Consider the following 8,776-nt stretch of genomic DNA (forward strand, 5'->3'; position numbering starts at 1 on the left):
GATCACACTGTTTTAGGAACTCCTAGTGTCTGATATCTCAACTCTGTGACAGGTCCATGTTTGAATATGAACGATGAAATGTGTCACCAACGTCCTATTTTTCTTTCCCTGCTTTGACAGAGTTACTTCCTGGTAATACAAATAAGTGTTTCTTGTGGAGAAAATAGGACTGTTTTTTTTTTATTCTCTCTGGTTTGACACCCTTGGTATGCAGTGGCACCGCTAAGGGAGGGCCAGGGGGCCATGGTCTCCCTGATACAGTTGCTTTCGCACCTTAACTTTCATTCTTGTCCTGCTGTGTTTCCCCCTGATGCTGCCAAGTGCCGTTAAACAATAATGGTGACCGACTGCATAGAATGCCGGCTTTAAAGGACAGCTTTTTTTGCCAGTGTCCGACCCTGCGAGTCATCATCCAAGTGTTGGATTTTTCTATGCCTTCGGAGTGAGACCAGCCCATATACTTCTACAGCATAAGAGAATTCCTGCAATTCACTCATGGCTTTTGGTTTTGATGTGCCACCCCAAGATTTTAGGTGGCCCCATCTGACCACCCCTGCAAAAATCTTCTGGGAGTGCCGTTGTTGTTGTGAGAAGATGTAGTGTCATATCCTGTCTGAAACTCAATGCTAATGATTTCATCAGTTTTTTGGAGAAACACAGATGACATTGTTGGCTTGAAGGGTGTTGAAAGAATGCCTTGATAAGCGTGACACCTCTGTTTCTCAGCAAACAGTCAGATAATATACAGCAGCAGTTCTCTGAGTGTAAACATGCTGAGATATGAGCTTTATCGCCCTCATATCACCGACATCTGGGAGCTCTCTCTCTCCGTTTCCCTTGTGCTCTTTGTTCCTTTTTGTTGTTCCTTTGGCATGCCAGTTTATCCAGCAGCGGTTGCATCAGCAGAAACGTTGTCCATGGCAGTCACGCTAATTTAGCCTCTTCTCTTTTTTTCATATCCCGGATAGGCAGGTGCATGTTAGTGTACACACAATTTAATGTTCTAGCTCACTCTCTCCCTCTCTCTGTCACACACACACACACACACACACACACACTGGTGTAAATAAACACAGGAACACATAACTAAGCAGGATTGACACTGAATTCTCTTTGTGTTTTTTGAATAATTATGTTTGAAATGAATGGATTTACCTTTTTCAAACACTGTTTAAACACCCACAGCAGCCAGTGCAAACATTTGAGATTTTATTCAAATGTGTATTTGCCTGAATTAACACACACACACACACACACACACTCTGTACTTTACACAAATACGACCTGGAGACATCAGTTTCATTCATGCCAGTTCCACATTCAGACATCAACGTATCTCCCAACATATTTCCATCCAACATGCACAACTTGGATGTTGGATGCAGTTTGATACGTCTGTTTAATGCCTCACTTCATACAGCGATTACGAAAATGCACAGACAACACTTGATATCTTACAAATTTGCGTCCCACAATGTTATGCACTTAAATAAAATTACGTACATAACGTTAAATTATGATGTTTATATTTAGGCAAGTTAAGCTTTGGTTAAGTTTAGGAAAATTTAGGGTGATACCGTAATCTCTACAAAGATGAACTGTGGACATCCATACTGTCACTTTACTCTCACGTTATTTTATACTGTTGATGAAGATGAAGTCAATTTAACAGAAATCCAACTGACAAACCAGCTTAACAGCGGTTATTAAGTAGTAACACCAATGACTTGACATCAGCTGTTAGTGTTAGCAGCCAAATAAACACATAGCATAATTACATTTCGTAGAGTTGGTACCTCTCCACCCTCTAGAAAAAGTCTTGTTGCCAGTACTGCGTTGTACTGACCCAGGTTGCTGAAGCAGTCCGGCAGAAAGTAGTTAGCACACACGTACATTTTGTTGCTCACAATAGCTGGTGTATTACCATCAAAAATAAAAATGTATCCACTCAGCTCTTCTGTCCGGTTAGGCTGGAGGCAAATGTAGGCAGTTTCCATGCTTATTTTGCAAAGACATAACTTGTGCCCTCTGGTACGGTTACCTGGTGCTTGCGGCAAAAAAGAATGGTGGACGTTTACGAAGGTGGTTGTCAAGCATGGGTGGAGATATTCAAATTAGGAGTGATATGAGGTGGCAAATTACGTAACAAGGGGAGCAAATCCTGAACAGCGTATTGGATCCCATGTCTTCAGATTTAAGCAGACCACACAAAAATCACTAGCTTGTTTGATTTCACAGTTTGTGGGTTGGTTGACCCCCAGATCCCAGATATAGGTGCTGAAGCAATGTAAAAGTGAGTTTTGCATAATTTGTCCCCTTTAAAATAATTCAAAGTTGATTTGGTTTCACATGGTTCTGAACACTGGTCTCCTGGGGGAAAGTCCTGGGTTGTTTGACCTGTATACCAACCAACCCCAACCTGCCACCTTAAACGCACTTTTGGGTCTTTATACTACTTCCTTCTTTACTAATGTCAGAGCATTGGTCATGTGATCGCAGCCTTCCCAATTATGAGGTTTGTACACAATTTACTGGCTCATGATTACATGGGTTATATACAAATTGTGTTGAATTGCTTTTCGTAGGTATACGTACGAAAAATGAGCGAGAGCAGCCTGTTTCTCTATATCAAATGAAAACGATTACCACTGGTGTACTGATTTAAGAGGTCTAATTTTTTCACTTTATACATGGACTAATATCTGAATGTTAAAATCTTTTCTGCATCCTTCAAACTGTCTGTCTCTTAACTGAAACCACAGCAGAAAATGGCTCCACTGTTTCACTTTCTTCTTCTCCCCGTCTCTCTCTGTCTGTTGTTTAAAGAGGAGGAACGCCAATCTGACAGTGGACACTGACACCTTTCATCACCACCTTCCCTCTTTATGCAGAAACGGCATCGTGGCCGGATGCCACGAGTAGGTACTGTAAACATCACTCCCTTTCTCTCCCTCCCTCCAACACAATAGCGTCCAACATAATTGAGGCATGCAAGTCTGTGGCTGCCATATGCCAAACATGGGCTGGATAAATTGCCGGGAAGGAAGGAATAAGCTGAGGGAAGAAAGGAGAAAACGGCTTTGTGTCTTTGATTAAACCATTCATGAGAGATTTATTCAAATTTAGGGGGAAAAATGACAATCGTTTGTTCATAGTCTTCCATGTTGGCTGTAAATGAAATCACTAATTTTAAAAGATAAAGCCTGGATTAAAGGCTGTTTGTTAACATATATTAATTTCTTATCCAGTAGCCATGAGGCTGTCAAACTACTATTTCTATAAGTGTTACTACAAGTTGCTTAAGTATGGCCTTTCCCTGTCTGAGATGAGCGCATCTCCCTCTCTGTACACTACTCTGCACACTGCAAACAAGTCTGGACAGCTTTGTATCTCATCCCTCTTTGGATAAACACAGGCAGGAAATGAATGTGGTTTTACAATGATTCACTCCATACTGGAAGCATTTGCTTTCAAAGAAATCCATTCAAAGCAGCTTTGGCTTCACATGTTTACTATTTTCTCTTGCTTTGGCAGATATGTATCTTTTCATTTGGCTATTTCCTACCTCTAAAATGCACCTTACCATGTTTGGTTTTTGCCCTCTAACTATTTGTGTCTGAGTTTTTAAAAAAAAATCCAAGTACGAGTGAAAATGTTTCAAAACTGAAAGTGTCTCATCCTTTCTCTGCATATCTGTGTTTCATTTTGTCTATTTTTTGTTTTGGACATTGTTTTCTTTCTTTTTGATTCATCCTCTCCCCCCTTCCTCTGCAGAATCCCACATTTCTACATGTTTCTCTACTGCTCTGCTATCTTTATTAGTGGAAAGTCAAAGTGCCCGAGGCAAGAGCTTAAACCATGCAGTACAGCTGGTTAGGGACTGCTGGAGTAATGAGCTTTACCTTTAGCTGAACCATAAAGGCTGGTGCCTGCCTATGGGCATTCCTGCTCTGAAGTGAGGACAACACACAAACACATGAACGTGTACACTCACCCCTGCATCTCCCTGGTTGTAATGACTCCCATTCTCCAGTTTTAAATGTTTTGCCTCATCATGTACGGCTGAAGACAAGAAGACATGAGTTGTTGTTGTTGTGTTTTTGATTGTGGAGTGACCATGAAGAATCGTAAGTAGCTGAGTCTAGACAGAGGTCAGTGTGTGTGATCTCAAGGCATTCACTCTCCAGATTTGTTATGTTTGAGACACTATGTCAGAAGAGCCACACAAGACTTTCCAGCCTGGTGACATACAGTGGGAGATGATGCACCATGAGCTGTGTGCAGAATGAAAGGTTAATGGGAGATGGGACGTGCAGCGAGTTCAGCAAGCAGAGCATGACTGAAGCGGTGCAAGTTGACTTTGATGTCTTTACAGTCCAGTCTTGTGATTGTTATTGTTCTTTCCCCAGCTATTGCATGTAATTTGCACACTGTATGCATGACATTCTTATAAGTAAAATAAAAGGCAAAGAGAAAGGAGTGAAAAGGAAAACTAATTGAAGCAAAGACCTCCTTCGCTAACATCATCAACATAGAAAATAATACACTTTTGTGAATAGCAAATTAAGCCTCAGGAAGAGTGGAGGGGTTACTGAACACAGCAAATGCCAGTTATTCTGCCTGTTGTTTAGCATGTCTTGTACAAAAGGAATTGTTCAGGAGACAAGATTAGTAGCCTCTACTAATCAGTTTCCTGAGGGAAACCGTGCACTGTCGTGTATCCACAATACCCCTTGGGGGGAACACCTTCCAATATTCAGAGAGTACCAAAACGTCGCCCAAACAATGTTGGACAGACTAGTTTTATGCTTTTAAAACGTGCATACAATTTGGCACCAATTACCATTAATTTCTAGATTCTTCTTCTGAGTTCAGTGGAGAGGAAATCACTGCTTGAGGGTCATGGTAAGACAGGATGCTAGTTCTGTTGAGAGAGAGGGTAAGTTGTCCTTAAAAATATCAAAGTACAGAAATGAAAATCATCATAGTATATTATCTCATAAAAATATCATGGTATAATATGTCAAAAAACACCACAGTATGGTATGTCAAAAAATGTCATCGCATGGTATGTCAAAAAACATCATAGTATACTATATAAAAAATGTCATAGTATGTCAAAAAAAACAACATTTTTTTACATACTATACTATGATGGGTTTTTTTGGACATACTATACTATGACTTTTTTGACATACCATACAATGACATTTTTTGACATACCATACTGTGGTGTTTTTTGACATACTATACTATGATGTTTTTTTGACATACTATACTATGATGGGGTTTCTTTTTGGACATACGAAACTATGACATTTTTTACATACTATACTATGACATTTTTTGACATACTATACTATGATGTTTTTTTGACAGACGATACTATGACATTTTTTGACATACTGTACTATGACGTTTTTGGACACACTATACTATGATGTGTTTTTGGCTTACTACACGATGATGTGTTTTTTGACATATTATACAATGATATTTTTTTACATACTATACTATGATGTTGTTTTGACAAACTATACTACGATGGGGTTCTTTATAAACTATACCATGACATATTTTGACATATTACACTATGATGTTATTTCTATGATTTTTTTTTTATGAACTGTGCTATGACATTTTTTCACATGCTATAGAGTGATGTTTTTTACATACTGTACTATGATGCTTTTGACATACTATACTATGACATTTTTTGACATACTATACCATGACTTTTTTTCACATACTATACTATGACATTTTTTGACATACTATGCTATGATGGGTTAGGTTTTTTTTTGCATACTATACTATGACATTTTTTGACATACTATCCCATGACGTTTTTTGACATACTGTACTATGATGTTGCTTTGACATACTATACTATTACATTTTTTAAAATACTATACTATGATGGGTTGGGTTTTTTTTTACATACAATACTATGACATTTTTGGACATACTATCCCATGACGTTTTTTGACATACTATACTATGATGTTGTTTTGACATACTATACTATAACATTTTTTGACATACTATCCCATGACGTTTTGTGACATACTGTACTATGATGTTGTTTTGACATACTATACTATGACATTTTTTAAAATACTATACTATGATGGCTTGGGGGTTTTTTGACATACAATACTATGACATTTGTGGACATACTATCCCATGACGTTTTTTGACATACTGTACTATAATGTTGTTTTGACATACTATCCATTGACATTTTTTGACATACTATACTATAATGTTGTTTTGATATACTATACTATGACATTTTTTGACATACTATACCATGACTTTATTCACATACAATACTATGACATTTTTTGACATACTATGCTATGATGGGTTGGGTTTTTTTGACATACTATACTATGACATTTTTTGACATACTATCCCATGACGTTTTTTGACATACTGTACTATAATGTTGTTTTGACATACTATACTATAACGTTTGTTGACAAAATATACTAAGATGGTTTTTTGACAAACGACACTATGACATTTTTTGACATACTATACTATGATGGTTTTCTTTGGATATACCATACTATGACATTTTTTACATACTATACTATGACATTTTTGACATACAATACTATGATATTTCTTTGACATACTATACTATTATATTTTTGACATACTATACTATGATATTTTTGACAAACTACACTGTGACATTTTTTGACATACTATACTATGACATTTTTTGACAAACTATACTATGATGGTTTTTTCTGGACATACTATACTATGACATTTTTTACATACTATACTATGACGTTTTTTGACATGCTATACTATGATGGTGTCTTGACGTAGTATACTATGATATGTTTTTGGCTTACTGAACGATGATGTTTTTTTGACATACTATAATATGACATTTTTAACATACTATACTATGACATTTTGTGACATACTATACTATGATGTTTTTTTTTACATATTATACTATGATGTTTTTTTACATACTGTACTATGATGTTGTTTTGACATACTATACTATGACTTTTTTTGACAAACTATACCTTGATAGGATTTTTATAAACTATACCATGACATATTTTGACATATTACACTATGCTGTTATTACTATGTTGTTGTTGTGTTTGATGAACTATGCTATGACATTTTTTACAAGCTATACTATGATGCTTTTTGACATACTATACCATGACATTTTTTTGACATACTTTACCATGACATTTTTTTGACATACTATACTATGACTTTTTTTGACATACTATAATGTGATGGTTTCTTTTTTTACATGCTACACCATGACATTTTTTTAACATACTATACTATGATGTTTTTTTGACATACTATACTATGATGTTTTTTAACATACTATACGATTATGTTTTATTTCACATATTATACTATGTTTTTTTGACAAACCATACTATGACGTTTTTTGACATACAATACTATAATGTTTTTTGACATACTATACGATGATTTTTTTTGACATACTACACTATTATGTTTTATTTGACATACTATACTATGTTTTTTTGACATACTCTACTATGATGTTTTTTGACATACTATACTATGATGTTTTTTGACATACTATACTGTGATGTTTTTTAAATACTACACATGGTGGTTTTTGACATACAATACTATGACATTTTTTGCATACTTTTCTATGATTTTTTTTGACATACTATGATGTTTTTTTTTTACACACTACACTATGATGTTTTTGGAAGCACTATGCTATGACATTTTTCCACATACTATACTATGATGTTTTATTGACAAACTATTCTAAAACATTTTTTTAAATACTTTCCTATGTTTTTTGACAAACTATACTATGTGTTTTTGACATACTATACTACGACATTGTTGACATACTATACTATGATGTTTTTTGACATACTATACTATAATGTTTTTGACAAGCTATACCATGATGTTTTTTAACATACTATACTATGACATTTTTATGACATACTATACTAATATGTTTTTTGACATACTATACTATGACATTTTTTGACATGCTGTACTATCATGTTTTTTTACTTACTATACTATGATGTTTTTTACATACTATACCGTGATATTTTTTTGGCATACTATACGATAATGTGTTTTTGACATATAATACTGTTATGTTTTTTGACATACTATACTATGACCTTTTTAACATGCTATACTATGATGGGGTTTTTTTTTTTACAAACCATACTTTGAAATTTTTTTGACATCCTGTATTATGATTTTTTTGACATACTATACTATGATGGTTTTTTTACACACTACACTATGACGTTTTTTGACAAACTATACTTTGACATTTTTTGACATACTTTACTATGTTTTTTGACATTCTATACTATGTTTTTTTGACATACTATACTATGACATTTTTGACATACTATACTATGACATTTTTATGACATACTACACCAATATGTTTTTTGACATAATATACTATCATGGTTTTTTTTACTTACTATACTATGATGACGTTTACACACTATACCATGATGTTTTTTTTGACATACTATACTATGATGGGGTTTTTTTACATATTAAACTATGATGCTTTTTGACATACTATACTATGATGTTGGGGGGGGTTACATACTTTCCTGATATTTTTTGACATACTATACCATAATATTTTTTGATATACTATACTATGACATTTGTTGACATACTACTATCATGTTTTTTTTACACAGTATGTGATGATGTTTTCTTGACATACTACTCTATGACATTTTTTGAC

The sequence above is a fragment of the Epinephelus moara genome, chromosome 24 (assembly GCF_006386435.1).
Source record: "Epinephelus moara isolate mb chromosome 24, YSFRI_EMoa_1.0, whole genome shotgun sequence".
Classification (NCBI taxonomy): Eukaryota; Metazoa; Chordata; class Actinopteri; order Perciformes; family Serranidae; genus Epinephelus; species Epinephelus moara.